The following is a 17,090-nucleotide window of genomic DNA, read 5'->3' as shown; positions in this document are numbered from 1 at the left end:
GCAGCGAACTGGATGGACAACGCCGAGAAAGCGGTTATCTGGCAGGAGGTGCTTTAGTTTCACCAGCATGTTTCGAAGTTTGCTGGGTTGCACGACCCATACGGGGGATCTTCAATGTTCACTGACATCGCACAGCACATGGGCGCCTTTTGCGTTTCGCCTCCATCGAAACGTGCCCGCCGCGGTCGGGTTCGAACGGTACTCCGGCTCAGCAGACGAGCGCCTAAACTAATGAGACACCGCGGCAGGTATTTTTTGCGTTTCGCTTCCATCGAAATACGGCTGCCCTGGTTGGAGTCGAACTCGCAACCTTGGGTCAGCAGCAGTTGCGCCCCCGCACCGGGTAAAAATCTGAGATCTGGGAAAAAGTGGTTGACAGAACGGTAAAGCCGTGTCCATGTCTTCGTTAATGCAGATTTTCAAAAAAAAAAATATAGTCCAGAACTCATTGTTTTCTGTCTTTTGTTTTAAAGAATAAATATATAATTTTTGCCCCGATGGTAGGGCCGTTTTTGTTCTATCGATCTCCGTTCCGCTTCTTGGGTGATTGCAGTGGATGTCATGGACGGCCATGGAATAGCCTTTGCTTGGGTTTTTTCTGTTGGTTTTGAAACTGTACGATCCTTTCCTGCATAATTTTCAGTCAATCTTTCTTTGTCAGCCTGGGGAAGTTTTTGTGATAACCGTTCTCGTCTTCACGCTATAAAAATGCGGCCGCTGAATTCTTCGGATTAAACACTGGGCCTATGAATAAGCCGCACGACAACATAACCAGTAAGCTTTTTTAGCTTTTTTCTGTGTTAATTTCGTCCCACTAGCCGTTACAACCTCGTATTAATTATTTTTCATTCTCAGGCAACCTGTGGATGAGTTGGGATTCAGCGTTTATTTCTTGGCAGGGATTTTATCTCTAGCGAATATTCACTTTATTTGTGTGGGTCATCAAACTACGCACTTAGAATGAACGCAAAAGGACGGGTAGCGCCACACGTGTAGAGTTCTCACGCATTCGCTCACGCACATACCCAGCAATTCTGGACAAAGCAGTTTTGAACGGGAAAGAGCTCTTGAACGCAATATTTTCACATATTAGAAGATTTCGCTATAGCAACTATAGACGCTTTACAGCGTGGGAGCATGGGCGCCGCCATATTTTGTCACATGACCATTCCGCCATCGCTGGCCTTCGGGCCTTCTCGTTTCGACGGCTGCCGGCGCGCTGGTGCCCGGCTGCAAGACGCTTCTCCCGCTCTCGTTGTGGATAACGAGCTGCCGGACGCCACAAAAATTTCTTGCGAGTGCGCATAGAACGTGTTGGTGCTGGAAAATGTTTGCTTCAACCAGCTGATTTACTCGCCTCGTTCAGGCTGCCGGCATCGGCTCGAAAGTGTCAACATACCGCGGTCAGCTACCTGCGCGTTCATATTTATTCAATCAATTCACCACGTAACGATATTTGTGGACCACATAACTTGTTGTCGAACTGCAGATTAAAAGCGGGCCAATGCCTGAAAGCGTGCTTTTTAGAGCTCGATATTTTTGCCGAATGGAGGAATATGTGTTCATAGCTATCAAGAACGTTCGCTGCTCAGCACTGTGCATGCGTCTTACAGTCGTACGTCCGCGTGCGTGTGATCGCCGGCCGATTGTCCTGATATTTACTTTATCCTCCGTTAACATTCCGGCTTCCAAAGGAAGAGTATGGATCTTTTTCAAGGAACCCTTCAGAAGCTCAGTGACGTTCGACCGTGCTCTCTTGCTCAGTAAAACGGAAAACTGCTCGGAGTTCAGCACCCGCAGATGTAAGCAGCCGGAATAAGCTAGAATATTCGAAGGCCTGTAATGATAAATTTCGCCGCTGTCCTGTGCATTAGCGCACTTCTGTAGAGCTTTGCACTGGGCGACAGATTTGCATGTTGAAGCGCCTCATTTGAGGACTTATACAAACGCTCAGTTGCTGCTTCCACCGTGCTAGCGTTAAGTACGCACGACAGTTTAGTGAGCACTGTGCGGACGCCGAGGAAGCACTTTTGCAAAGGTCTAAAACACAGCGATCATTCGATGTACTGGATCAGTGTTTGTCAATGGTGAGAAAGGTTACAGGCATAGGTACGCACGTTCTGCCATTCCCGCAGGTACTGCTGGCGTTGAAATAAACTGGCGCGCGGCGTTTGTGATATGTTTATTTTTTCGTGGAACAACACATTAACGTTCTATTCTTCTTTGAAGCAGCATGAACTCGCAACACAGCTCCTCCAAAAACGGCAGTAAGTGTTTCGCGGTTTCTTTCATGTAACAAGCGCGTCTATTTTTATGCGAAGCATATTAACGTAGGTTTCGGGCCTTCGCGCGACGCCCGGCGGTGGCCACCATTGACCTTGAAGTGAGATCACTTGATGGGACGTCACGTGATGACGTCACACCGGCTGCAGATGGGGCCTCATATCGCGCCGTCGGACGTCGCCCGGCGGAGGCCTCCATGCTTCGGTTCGCGCCGTCGCGCGCGACGCGGCGGCGGCGCCACCATCGCTGCATCACTTGATATGTGACGTCACGCCAGGGATGAAGCGGCGCGCACCCGCCGTCGCGTCAGTCTCTGTGCCCGCAACCGCGCCAGCGTCTTTGCGCCGGGCGTGTATGCAGTCAAGATGCCTCCAAACGCTAAGGACGTTAATAATAAGAATGCAAAACGAAGGCTGCTTCGCATCCACTGGGCTTAACCTTGATAAACCTCCAACTTTTTTTTCGACTCTACACCACAGGGATATTAGATCTAGATACTGACTCAACAAACAGCTAAATTAATTCAACAATACACATGACATTCGTGTCACAGCTGGGTTGTTTAAGAGTCACTTGACGTTCGTACACAAGCTGCGCAACAGCGTTTCGCAATGCGCGGTAATGCTGCTGACGCCGGCTTTGAAGGCCAGAAGTGGCAGACCTCCTAGTGGCGCCATCTGTCGTGGACAGAGCAAGCTGCTCTCTGCAGGCTTGCATTTTTTTGCCATTACAGCATTTTGTACCGTCAAAAACGGTCCCTATTGTTTTTCTGTGACTGCTCTTTGCGAGCAAAGGAAAAAACTTAAAAGAAAAATTTTGTTAGGCATCACTGAAATAGAAACTGTGCTTCCGACACAAAAAGAGGTCATAATAGAAGCCTTTAGCAAGAAAAAATGTTGAAGGGGATATAAATAGATTTCTCAATAGCATTTGATCTCGTTAATTGCAATATTTTGGTTTCAAAGCTAAAGAAATATGGTGTCCGTGTAGAAGCTTTAAACCTAATGAAATCATCCCTGGAAAATACAGTGCAGTATGTGGATATCGGTGGTACCAGGTCTTGATATCGTTGGTAACAGTACAAGCTGCTGTTAGCGGTGTGCCACAAGGAAGTATTCCTGGCCCACTCTTATTCAACATTTATGTGAATGATGTTGTGCATTGTGAAAAAAATGCGCGGGTGGTTTCTTATGCTCACGGCACTGCATTCTTTGTGACAGGGGATGATGAATCCTTCATTGAAAAAAAGCAAATTTAGTTTTGAGCCGTTTATCTCATTAGGTAAACGTTGATGGTTTAAGAATAATTCAAATAAATCGAAGGCAGCTGTATACCGGGTGTTTTTTTTAGAAGGTCCAAAATTTTTAAAGAAAGGTAAATTTATTTAGATTTATTTTAACCCTGGGGCTATACTGAGGGCTACGGCGGACACCAGGTAAGAGGCAAACTACTTTAATTAGTTCGCTGATTAACTGAATACGTTAATTAACTTTTATAATTTTTATTTTAGGGGATATGTTGTATTGGCAGAATTGGAGATCGTCTTCCAAACAGTCCAGCCAAGAAAAAATATTTTCATGAAAAAATTTTTTGCGCGCGTAACGAAGCGAGAAAAAGTCACCCTGGTAGGCAGCTTCACACTGTAACACAGCGTCTGTGAGCGCCTGTGACGTAGCTCGCTCCGCCCTGCACTTTGTGTCAATGCGTTTTTGTTCCAGCGCGGCATTCCGTGAGGCCGCGGAGCGAAGCGAGATAAGCAGCGATAGCATAGGCCGCCAGTCCGGGACGCGTGACGCAAAGCGCAGGGCGGAGTGAACTACGTCAGAGGCGCTCCCGCCGCTGCTTTACGGTGTGAAGATGCCTACCAGAGTGAATTTTTCGCGCCTCGTAACGTGCGTGAAAAATTTTTAATTAAAATTGTTTTAGAGCGCAGCTCTTTGGCGTCCGTTCCTGGGTTTCGCGTCGTCGTCGGCGTTGTCGTCGGCCTCGTAACCAGCTCCGCCCCCCTTTCATCCCCCCAGCGCTAGCAGCGACCGACTGATACCGCTGGATGCCGCTGACGCCGCTAGAGAGTCAAGATAACGTGACTGCATAGAACACCGTCGCCGCCATGCAGAAAGAGGAGGAAAGGGTCCCCCCCCCCCCCTGTTCTTGTGTGGCGGATAGGGTGCTCTTCAGTTGCCGACACGCCGGTTATTTCACGTAGGCCCCGGCACGTCGACGAATACGTGACCACCTTCCCACGGCTGGACCTGGTTCTTAGCGCTGCGGAAGCGAGGGTATCATATTGTTTGTGTCGGCATCAGCGGCGTTGTCCCTGAAACCAACTCCGCAGCTGGGGTTGACTCACTATCGAAAAGGTGAAACAGCTTATTTGCTGCGCTCAAATTTCGCATTAGGAAGTAACGTAATCGTCGGTAATTTTTTTTCTCGGTTGGACTGTTTAGAGGACGATCTCCAATTCTGCGAATACAACATATCCCCTAAAACAAAAATTAAAAAAAAGTTAATTAACATATTTAGATAATCAGCGAACTAATTAAAGCAGTTTTCCTCTTGCCTGGCGCCCGCCGTAGCCTCCAGTATAGCCCCAGTGCTAAAATAAATCTAAAGCAATTTACCTTTTTTAAAAAAATTTGGACCTTCTAAAAAAACACCCGGTATGTCGCGAGAGGAGAGCAGCTATCGGGAAGTAACACCACACATGTGAGAAGAGAACCTATTGGATTAGTTGACTATGTAAAGGTCCTTGTTGTGATGTTTTCTGAGAACGTGACATTTAATGAACATGTTGAGTACCTTGCTTAGAAGGTCGCATCATTTGTTGGAATTATATGTAGAAGAAGGAATATGCTGCAAAAATAAATTACTTTATATCTAATTAGTGCTTTCGCTTTTTGCAATGTTCCCTATTATCTGCTGTACCACTGGTTTTACCAACATTTCCAAATTACATCTGTTGCATTAGAGGGCACTCAGATGTATGGCTGATGTAGCCTATTGTCATCGCAGTAGTGCTTTTTTTTAACTACAATATTCTTCCAGTCTGTTATTTCTGTCATTAGAGATAAATCATACACAACACAGCCTTTCTAAAAACTGACAATAATATCATAATATTTCTTGCGAAACGAGGAAAAGTATTCTGTCCGACAAACACGACATAGAGAAAAATGGTACATCCCTACACGACGGGCACATTATAATACATAATATTTCTTAAGTTTCCTGTTTTGATAAATGAATTGAAAATGGAATGTTTTGACCCGGCCAAGCAATGTAAAAAATCCATAAAAGTGTTTTTGTCGCCAGAAATTTTTCCTGTAACCAAGGTTACGTTTTAGGCGTATGTGATACTAAGCATGTTACATGCAAACGAGTTGCATTTTTTAACAGCATTCTATAATGCGTACTGATGTGGCGACTTTTTGTAAAAGGCTGCTTTGACCTTCGATTTCGCTGCATTGCCACATATTTTCTAGATGCCAGAGCCTTCGTCAAACTGTTGAATACAGCTTTTAGCCTTTGTTTCCTTCTTTGTAAAAGAAAGAAAAGAAAACTGAGACTGGAACTGAAGAATGGACCATTATAATCGATATTTCCATAACAGTACCTTACAATCTTACAATATTTGAATTCTTTGTTCAAGAATGCTCAACATGTGATATCTTTTCACCAAACCCTTCTCCAAACTGCTATAGGCGTCACATGCAGATTCTCAAAGTGACGAGCAGCTTGCATAAGAATCCGAAAGACTACTACACATTCACTGGAACTCCAATGGTGACATCCTTATGGCAGGGGCATCAATGTAAACGCCACCTACAGCGATGCATAAATGACGCGTACGCTTATTTACTCGCCTGTAACAGACTAGAATACTCGACATCCCCTATGGCAATAGCTGCGAATAATAAACATACTTCATTATGTGATAGCCAAGCACCAGTGGCGTCACTAGTATAGGTGCATACCGCACCGACTGCAGCACTGAGGAGGGTGCAGATTCAGTGAGGGTGTTTCCATGTGCTTGTCACTCAAGAACTTGTGTTTCACGTGGCGATTACGCCACACTTGCTTTACGAGGAAAGGGTTGGTACGTATAGTTATTCACACGATATGACATGCTCAAAGCTTGCTTTCTTGCCAATGTATTCATCGTTTCGACTTTCACACTGTCAATGCAAGCACTGAAACCCCTCATGATGGCTCTGTAGCTTAAGGATTCGTCTGTTGATCTCGAGATCGCGGGTTCGATCCTGGTCCCCACGGCAGTCTTTCGACGGAGGCGAAATGCAACGTGAGTGCTTGTCGAAGAAACGTAGGTGGACAAAATTAACTACAAGCCCCCTATTAAGGCGTCTCTCATAGCCGATGTGTCGCTTCGGGACGTTATACGCCGCAGTTAAAATACAAACAATAATTCACAACAGAAAACGTTACATTTGTCCATTTCATTGGTAATGCTGCCTTTCAAAAAAATAAAAGTAAAGCACTTAACGTTTTCGCTCGTGTTTTAACTAAAAAATACGAATTTTTCTCACAAAAATAGGTGTGGCGTAATCTATTGATCTCCGTTACGCTTTTCGCCAGGTTGCAGTGGATGGCATAGATAGCGAAGACAGCATTCGTTGCACCTTATGGTAACTCTTATCACTTTGAAGCCACCCAGTTAGAGTGCGGATTGATCCGGTCATTCTCAAGCGGGCGATGGAGTCTCCCCTTGGGGCTTGAGGTGGACCGCTTGTCAGTGTTACCTCCACGGCGCTCTGGTTTTCTGGTCTGTTTTCCACAAAGCCCAGAGGAACTATCTACTATAGTTGTTTTTTTTTCGCTATGCGGGGCTTGCTCGATTTCGCGAAGCGTCAGTTCGCCCGTTTCGCTATGCGGGGCTTGCTCGATTTCGCGAAGCGTCAGTTCGCCCGTTTCGCTATGCGGGGCTTGCTCGATTTCGCGAAGCGTCAGTTCGCCCGCCGCCAGCTCACTTACCTTTGCTAATTCGTGGAGGCCTTTGGAGTACGACGGGGCCCGGTAACACCAGCGCAGTGAAGGACTTGGCCAAGCCTACCAAGGGTACCTGGTGCTTGCTCGATCTTTGTTCGTGTTTCCGCGTTTCGTAAGACATTTCATGGACTTAAACTGACCACTAACAGTACACCCCAGGAGAGACTTTCTTTTTACCTGTGGACATGATACAGGGGAAAGCTTTTTCGTTGCCCATCGCGTTATTTTGGCCGCTTAATGAAGGCCTCACCTCTGGGAATCCCGAATGCCTCCGTGCGACTACTTCTTCCGAACGGTTGCGCACAAAGTAAGTAAGTTCTTTATTCAGGACAAAATTTACAAAAAATTCGGCCCAGGGTGAGTAGGCTAAAGGCTTGTTCCCGCCTGACGGGGCCATCCTACCCTTGACAGCAGAGGCAACTATTTACAGCAGTTTGAAAACAGTTGTAAAAATTACATACAAAGAGATCGTAACAGTGAACAGCGATCTCCAAAGGCTTGTTTCGGCTTTGCGTGTGAAACTCAGACTACCGTGTGCGCCACGCTTATTTTTCTTGGTTTTTACAGCGTTTTATTATTTCCTCCGGTGACCCTTTTCGGCGCTGAAAAACAGCATGAGTTTCTTCTGGGCCTTTGTTAAGCAATTCACATTCCCCTGTACCATCTACATCGCGTTGATCGCTGCATCTGCAGGATCCTTTCACGACGTCCTGTTTAGGGAAAAAAAACATGGGGCCTTCTTAACCGCATTCCTAAAGAAGACAGTGCGGTAACATTTATGTAGCCTGCTATATGACTCTGCAATGAGGGTCTAATGTTCTTGCTATTTTCTCACTAGAACTCTGGTTGGAACTGGTTATATTAAGGCGAAAGCCTTTAATGTCTCATCATTGTAAGCAAAAGTTGTCGACAGAAATGTCACGCTTTTCAGCTGGTCGAAACGGTCGTGACGTCACAGTGCGCCAATTTCAAACGGGGCCAATTATACTTTGGCTAGTAAACATGCAACCAATTGAAGGGATCATATAGTGATGCTCCAAGTGAGTGGGACTGAGCTTAGTTAATTGCTTAATTACCTAATTAGCCTAATTAACTTTTCTAGTCAGGCCATATAAATAAATAAAACCGAGTAAGAAATTGGTCGAGCCCGGGTATCGAACCCCGGTCTTCGGAGTGCTAGACGAGCATGCTATCCACTCCGCCATGCCAGCTCGACGGTTTGCAATGAACAAAGGCGCGTCTAGTGAATACGGTGTCTTCGCTCACTGCCATCCTCCTCCCTTCCCTTCCGGCGAGGTTTAGATGTCCACCGAGATATGAGAGACAGATACATTTCCTTTCCTCAAAAACCAATTTCCCGACGAGCGAGGCGTAGAACCGAATGGGCGATGGCGTTCTATGGACTCCCTGGCAGCGTTGCAAGACGCTGTCGCGTTCCACTCTTAGAGGCGAAGCTTAACATCTTAACCACACATCAGTGACCGAACTTTAGGTCAAAAAAGTGCACCCCCCTCCCTGAATTTTGACGGGTGTCCACCGAGATATGTGAGACAGTTACTGCGTAATTTCCTTTCCTCAAATACAATTTTCATTTTCTTCACTACGGGTCATCTTTGTCTTTCTTCTTTCACTCCCACTTCCTCCCTTCCTCTAGGGTGCGGTTCAGGTGTCCACCGAGATTACAGAGAATTACTGCGCCATTTCCTTTCCTCACAAAGCGTTGCGTTCAAACGGCAAGGCATCGCGCCGAACGGGTGGTGGTTGGTTGGTTGGTTGCGACTGAGAGAAGAATGAAAAGGAAAAGAGCACGGGCCTGCCAACTGGCTCCTGCCGAGCCACCACCGCTTCCACGTGCAGATAAAAGAGAGTTCAGAGATAAGAGGACAGAGTAAAAGAGACAGTAAAGACGCGCGTCGCAGCAACCACGTCCGCCGGAACGGACGCTGGCTGAAAAAACAGATACACGTCCGCAGCCCGAAGGCTCCGAGCCGAATGCCACAGATATATAGCTCAGTTGGTAGAGCGGTGGAGAACGGGTGGTGGCGTTCCGCGGACCCTGCCAGCGCTACAACACGCTGTCGCGTTCCACTCTTAAAGGCGAAGCTTAAGCGTCATTAATTAGCATTCAGGCATCAATCAGTAATTAACCATTCATTAGTGATTTGTCATCACTTAGTAATTAGTACTCAATTACATTTGACGCCACCAGTGCCACAGAAGCAGTCAAAGTGGTGCGGAAAACGCTTTCGCCTTTACGCACTTTAGACAGTCAAAGTGCCCCTGAATTTTACCCTTATATGGTATGCATGAGTCATCAAGTTCTAGAATGTTCTAGTACCTTGTGTTGAAATATAAAATGGGATTATAGTAATCGGACCAACTAATGCTCCTTACCCCACCCACTAATTCAGCTTGACACATTTGTAGTTAGGTCATAATTACAAAACTTTCGGTGGTCCTTTGAAATTTTCGGGGCGGGCCGATTTCCAAATTTTTTTGGGTCAGTAGTTTTTAAAAGTTCTTTTAAATTTGGCGGTGCAACATAATTGGTCTGCTGGTGGTCACGTGGTGTTGATGGCGTTACGACTCTCTCATCGCATTTATAGATAGCGCGGAGTCCTCATATTGCTACTGGCACAGCGGTTGAGCGATGCGCCGTTGCTCCGGCAGGTAGTTGTTTCAAACACAGCTAAGTTTATAATTAAAGGCGAAAGGGGAAAGACCAAGAAAACAGGCAAAATAGATGCGTAGTTCTTTCGTGGAAATTAAAAAATGGCTGAGGCTTAACTTGGTTAAGCCTGTAGAATGCGAAGCATCATCGTGTCGCGTAATTTGGAGGCGCACAACCACAGCGACGGCGCGAGGTGGGCCCCCGTTTCTCCACTGCCGTGACGTCATCGTGTCACGTGGTGTGTCGTCATCGTGTCACGTGATTTGGAAGCGCACAAGCACAGCGACGGCGCGAGGTGGGCCCCCGTTTCTCTACTGTCGTGACGTCATCGTGTCACGTGGTGTGACGTCATGCATCACCTGATTTGGAGGCGCATAACCACGGTGAAGGGCTGAAGTGGTAGCTAAAGTAGTATGCTTCGCATAAAACACAGTCCGCACATGCGCGACCAATTTAAAGGCACACCACACTTTGAATTGTTCTTCTGAATGAGTCAGCGTTTTCTCACGAGTAAGAACATCGAGCAGTGTAGCGTCTGTGTGCCGTAGCTGTATTCTGGTAGTTGAAAGCAGCGAAATTCTTCTAAATTTTTTTCTTATCATAGGAACACGCCTCGACAGCCTGACAGCGCCAGCTCTTGAGAAGAGCCGCTATCACCGAGAGAAAAGTCCCCACAAGGACAGCTCTCGCAGCCCCAGCGGAAGCGCGCTGGTCGACAGCGCAGTCCTGTACACGAATCTATTGTTTTCTGCGAGAGGTCACCTTCTGCCGTCCGGTCTGTCATATTACTATTTCCGTCACGCGTCTAGCGCGTGCATGTGCCGCACGTCGTCCCCGACAAAACCGAGCCATAGTTATGCCGCGCAGACGTCATCCGTAGTCATCCGGTCTCTCGATGGTGGATTCCAGCCGCTCTCCTATTGGCTGCCGATCAGCCTCGGCATGTTGCTGCCCGAGAAGACGCGCCAATCAGAGACTCGCAGCCCCAGGAGAGAGAGAGGCGTAGCCGTAGTAAGAAGCCAAGTGTGGTGTGCTGTATCGGATCGATGCCCCAACGATGCCTGGTTCCTGCTGCGAAGGAACGCGAAAGAAGTTGTGAAGCATGCAACTGCTCGCTGCCCATCGGTTATTGGCCACAGGCTTCAAGCGACCTGAACAATAAACCTTCTGCTTTGCCCCTTTAACCCTCTTCAGAAGCAGGCTCCTCTGGGTGCACTGGAATTGCCCGATTTTTTTTCCCGCTGGCATTTCTCATTTTGAAACGGCAAACTTTTTGAAAGGTTGACTTATTTTAACAATATGGTGGCCCCTCGAAACTTTATCCAAGAAATGCTATTTACAGCATTTTTTTATGTTTTATTGGATAAGAACCGCGGACAGCGCCGTTACAGCCAGCCAAAACTATCATTTTCGTCAGGCTACACTCTACCGGGCACCCCTCCAAGGTGCATTCTGTCGTGGTCCACAGCGACCTCTGGGGTACGTCGTGAGGCCGCGTGCGCAGTACAAAATGTGGGTCTCTCTTGGAGCCTTGGAGCGATGGGTCGCAGGAATGTGGCGTACCCGCTCAAGGCCTCAGGTGAAGTAGATTACCAGTTTGACAATCAGGCCCCACGTTAAGTTAAAACGTAATAATTTAAATCAAGCTGTGGAGAGCCGCAATGCTTGAGAGCAGGGTGTCGAATCGGAACCAAAGTGGAACCCGTATCCGGAACGTAACCCCTATTTTTACCGGAACCCAACCGAACCGTTTGTTTTCCGTCTTCTTGGAACCGAACCCGAACTGGAATGATTCAGAGGAACCGTTCCGATCAGGTTCGGTGCACGGTTCGGCGCAAGTTTTGGTAAAATACATCATAAATTTTTTTTGACAGACACAATAGAAGGCCTTTAGGCACAATTTCACCCATCGAGAGCTGCACTAGGGATTCTAAAAATCACGCCCAATATACGAAATGTCTAAAGTGAGAGAAAAGAGTGCCGTGTACGAAACGAACTACGCAATTCCATAATGCGAATTGTTAAAACGGTGCGAAGTCTGAAACACCGCTTTTGAGTCCCGCTCCTTTCTCTGTGCCATATACCATCCATATGTGAAGTTGCGTCCCCAAATTTTCCAACTCCAACAGGCCCGAATACCACTTGGAAGCACGCGATTAAAAGCAGTGGTGAGAATTCATCGCCCTTCCTTATTTGTATTTTATAACTTTTCGTGTGCAGAACTATCATTGCTCTTTCGTTGTTTAGATAGAGACAAATACTGCAATAACTTTACTGCAACAGAGATATTTTCTAGCCACCTTATGTCTTTTCGACGCACTAATTGAGCAGTGTTCACGCGATTACCGATGTTCTTATCGAATCAAATGCTGTTAGGCATGGAATGCTCTCAGTTCTGCTCCCCTTCTTAATAAACAAAGGTAGACATCGCCATGGAGTCGCGGCGAACCATAAGTTCCAAAACATTCCTAAACTTTCCTTCTGAACAGTATCCGCCAGAAAAAAATTTCCTAGTGTTTACACTCTGCTGCGTAATACACTAAAGTCAGTGAGAGCTCTCGCTGTGCTCCTGCCTGTATTTTGCTAAGGGCTAAAACCTGCAGACTTTGTGGCAACTTGAGCTAGCACAACGATCGCCACAGGCAGCTTGCCAGCGCCGGTCATTTGATAACCCGTGACCTTATTTCGGTCACAAGGCCACTAATATCTGGTCACGTGCATTGAAGCTGTGAATCATCCGAAGTATGCTCGAATAGCCGATTAAGCTGCAAGAATTAATCGTACCTTATTTCTGAACAGGCGCACGAACCATCGGAGACGCAAACCGGAAGCTTCGCTTGCCGCTACTCTTGAACATAGTTCCATCTCCGTAGCCACTCGGCGTAAGCGTTCTAACTGGTTGCTTATCGGTATGTGTATTCTCTACTTTCGCCTTTTTCAGGTTTCCACGGTTCTTTCCGCGAAGTGAACGTTTTCAATTACACTTAACAGCGGGCAATCCCTGCAGCAATTCAAACAGCCATAGCAGTGATAGACACTGAGTCCGCTAGCAAAAAATTAACCAAAAAATGCATAAAAAATTGGCTGCGCGAGTCTTTACATGAAGCCCCAACAGCGGCAAAGAAAACCGAGCATACTGTCCAGCTAAGAAAAGATGGGGAAACTCGTGGAGTGGCGCAAGCAGGCAGGGGATTGATGCGCGGCTTAGCTCGCACAACAAAAAAGGGAATCAGGAATGCGATGTTCTGGAGTTCAAGTACCTGGCCGCCAAAATTAGGCAGCTTCCACCACCTAGGAGACCCCGTAGATGCGCTACGTTATCCCCGCAGGCCATTTCATGTTTACATGTACTAGATAGGCTGCAATAATTTATACTGTCTATGAAATGTATTGAACAGACTGCTTATATTTTTGTTCACTTCTTTTCAACTAATTGATGGTGCGAAAATGATCTATTACGGTGCGTCTTTTTGGAAAATCCAGCTGTTTGGTTGGTGGAGGTGAGGTTTCTTTGATTTAGCGATTACCTTCGCACACATCTTGCTAGGAATGGCACTCTATAGCTTAGGTCAACAGAATTTTTTTCATTTTTAAGCCCCATCCTTCTAATCAAAATAGTACGCTTTTAGCAAACTTGTATTCTTTTCGCATGCTTGAGGTCACGCGGTATTCATACTCAGGGTGGCAATTTGTTTTTCATTAACGGTGCCTCCTCCGTCGCTGTCCTGTAAATCTGCGAAAATGTTTGTGCATGTCTGTTGGCTTGGCTGCTTTATTTTTAAGCACGCGGAAGAAATTTCCGGCTTTATCGAATTCCAATCCCTTGTTTCACATTACACTGTATCCCCTTACAGGTAAATATAGCTATATCGTATCTTCTGTGCATGTTATTAAATGACTTGAGTGAAATCGTCGGCTTAGTGAAAGGCCTGCTGCGCGCGCTACAAGGTTTACGAAAGAGTGAATTAGAGTTTAGGCCTACATACACATCGCTATAGCTTTCCGTTTCTTATTGGCCCTCTTGAGATATAAATAGGCGTATAAATAGTCTTTTTGTTCCGATGCTTAGGAGAATCCCCCCAGGATCATTTAGATTAGTAATAAGGAAAGCAATTACATATTAACATATGGCCATGCGTAGTCAACGCAGCTTACCCAGAAACGTCGTATTTTTTTTCTTCAATTATGAAGTTTCTGAGGAAGCTGTATAGCTTTCCTTTGTTACAGTATGCCAGGGCTTGAGGGGATGCTGATATGTAATTAATCCCTTATTATAAATAGTGGATTTGTGTTACCTGCTCCTTGGTTTCGCAAATTCCCGTTCGAACTCTCGGAAGCGTTGATTATGAAAAGCTTGCAGCTATATTTTAAATCTTTGTAATACCCTTATTTGCTCCTTTTTCCGGATAAGCGTGTTTATGCTGATCCTCACACAAACAAAACAGCGGTGAATACCCTCGCAAATTAACCACATTACCAACACCTGGCCTTGTGCAAAGGATAAGTCTCTCTTGCTGGTTGCTTGGAGAAAAAGGACAGTTATAGAGTGGGTCGTGCTGTTTTGCGGTAGCAGCCTTTAATTCTCGTCTTACATTATTGTTATGTAGCGGGATATATGTCTTATGTATACTGACGTAGCTGCTTTCGTATGCCGTTTTCACAAGAAGGCAGGGTTCGGGATGCAACTAAACTAAATAAAAAGAAAATATTTACAGGCTTTCAAATATTTCATTGTAATAGTACGCCAAAAAATGTTTTACTTTACTTGAATGTGCGGCACTCGCCGTTTATTATTGCCTTTTTCCGTGGCAGTAGATTCATATGGGTCGAGTCGAAACATGTATAAATAAAGCTTTCTGCTTTTAGGTTTTCATACAGACGTCACAAAAAAATCCGCATTGAAAATTTCCTTTGTCACGAACCCGTCTGAACCCGTTTGACCCTGGTTCAAACGGGTTCGAACCGGAACTCAATGTTGCACTGGAGCCGATCGCCGGAACTTGACCCTAAAAGCGTGATATCGAGCTGGAACCGAACCTGAAAAAATTCTGGTTCTACGCCCTGCATGACTGCGGACTTGAGATGGCGCTAAACTTGCGCTTAGTGTATGGAGCTAGTTGCGACACAGTGAAGAAGAAACGAAGCAAGTCAGAGAACGTCACAATGCTCAGGCACTCACAGAAAAAGGAATTGAAATGGATGCGAAACCAATCTCTTTTTAAAGTTGGAAAACGAAGACGTCGCAAAAAAAAAAGCGCGAAAGCAGCAGGCAGCAGTCTTAAGACGGGAGATGCTTGTGTCTCCAAACGGGATAATGGACCAATGAAAGGCGCACCATAGCAGTCTTTGGTCGTATTATCTAGGAGCTCTGAGGCGTAGGGTCCTGCTGCGTAACGTGATGTGGTGATAGGTTGGTGCTGTAGAAGGAGTAGAGGGACAGGGACAGGAAGCAAGCGTGCTTTCCATCAAACATTTTTCTCTCCATTCTAAAACAGAGCGAACAGGACACGGACGAAGAAAGAAACGTACAGCATGAGCGCTGACTTACAACTGCGGGTTTATTGCGATGTGCCCTCTTATAAGATGCACAGTACAATAAACAAAAAAAAACATGAAACAAACATCGCGTACGCAAAAGGGATAGAAGTAATCAAATAACACTTTTCGTCACAAAGGCATTATAGTCCTGCATGCGATTCTGTTGCTTGTCTAGGTCAGATGATTTCATTCTGTTACGCTGCTGCACCTGACACCCTTCGCTGCGCGGCACCCAGTCGCCTTGCGGATTCCTGCGCTCCCCAGCACTGAGGAGAAAAACGAATCGGCGACGGCGCGTCTTCTTTCACACCATGCCCTGGCTGCTTCTGCTGCTCGGCATTTCTCTTGTTCTCAGGACCGCGTGAACATGACGTGGCGCATAGCGATGCACCAGGCGGATTGCAGCCAGAGGGACGAACAGTGCACAAACCTGGGGACAAGACACCGAAACCACATTCAATGGCAAGCTGTAATATAAATGGTTAAAATCGGATGGTGGCCTTGTACCATTTGCACGTAGACTGACGGTTGCGATTACGCGCCAAAAAAGGCTCAGCATGATCACGTGCAGGTACCTCCAAACTTCTTCACTGAAGTGTGAAACGTTTCTAAGTTATTATCCGGTCAGAGGAAAGCTATTTAGAACAACTGAAGAAGTGTGCTTTCATTGGTACTTATGAAATAATCATTGCTTTGATGCGGATAATGTGTTCCCTTCCACACTGGCGCTACCTGCACATGCATCGGACTTTGGTGCCTTGGTCGCCTGTAGCGATTTACAATTGCAGCAATAAAAAATTCAATATGTGGAATGTTTAGTCGCGGACCTCATGCGGCTTCAAATATATTTTTTTACAGCAACTGTTTACTGCTGAGAACATGACTGATGTTAAAGGCGTTATCAACAGCACCGCATTTAGAGTCCAGCGGTGTAATGGCCGCCCAAGTTGCACAGAAGCTGATGCGCCTGAATCATGGCAGCCCATGGGGTTCTTGGCAGGTGGTGGCAGTTAGGTTTGCCGCAAGTAACGTAAAAGTGAAGCACGAACACGTGCGTTCTTGACCGGCATTATGACTTTTTTTTTTCTTTTTCGGAATTGGGTCTGTAGTCGGCTCTTTGTTAGATTGTTACCTTTCTGTACGGGATTATTTGATAGGACTCTCCGTTGAGCCATCTCGTCCCAACTCCGAGACAATAATTTGTTATACCCGCTGAAACTGTAGAAAGGGCCCAGCACGCGCCATGTGCCAAATGATAATCGCTTTATCGTGAAATTTTGCCACTTTTTAAGCAAGGCTTGTTTACACTCCTCTTATAACTTTCTTTCCCTTTTACATTATGCCAAATGGCAAACGTCTCGGATAAAAAAGAAGTGCCAAATGAAGCCAAAATAATGCAGCTGCAGCCCACTGCTCCATTTGCAACCGATTGCCAATTTGGACCATTCACTTACAATTGGGAAATCAACTGAGACGAGGCAACGAAACAGCAATAAAACAAGGAATGCTATATAGTGCCAAGCGGAAATACGAGGCGTATGGGGCGTTGGACGAACGCGTCACAACCGGCACGTTTATTAGTGCGGATCTAGGA

General features: G+C 46.1%; 1 long non-coding RNA gene across 3 annotated transcripts in view; it reads left to right on the top strand.

Annotated features, from left to right (window-relative positions):
• LOC149354278 (uncharacterized) overlaps positions 1-11,003 on the top strand; it is a 62,780-nt gene extending 51,777 nt beyond the window's left edge. For all 3 annotated transcript variants that reach the window (XR_016289646.1, XR_016289645.1, XR_016289647.1), the window contains exon 4: positions 10,563-11,003. This is a non-coding gene — a long non-coding RNA (uncharacterized LOC149354278). The remainder of the gene's footprint in view (positions 1-10,562) is intronic.
• Positions 11,004-17,090: the final 6,087 nt, after the last annotated feature.

This window comes from Amblyomma mixtum, chromosome 3 (genome assembly GCF_055824585.1).
Source record: "Amblyomma mixtum isolate Tamu chromosome 3, ASM5582458v1, whole genome shotgun sequence".
NCBI lineage: Eukaryota > Metazoa > Arthropoda > Arachnida > Ixodida > Ixodidae > Amblyomma > Amblyomma mixtum.
Note: the sequence above shows the minus strand (reverse complement) of the source record. Positions and strands in the feature narration are given on the sequence as shown.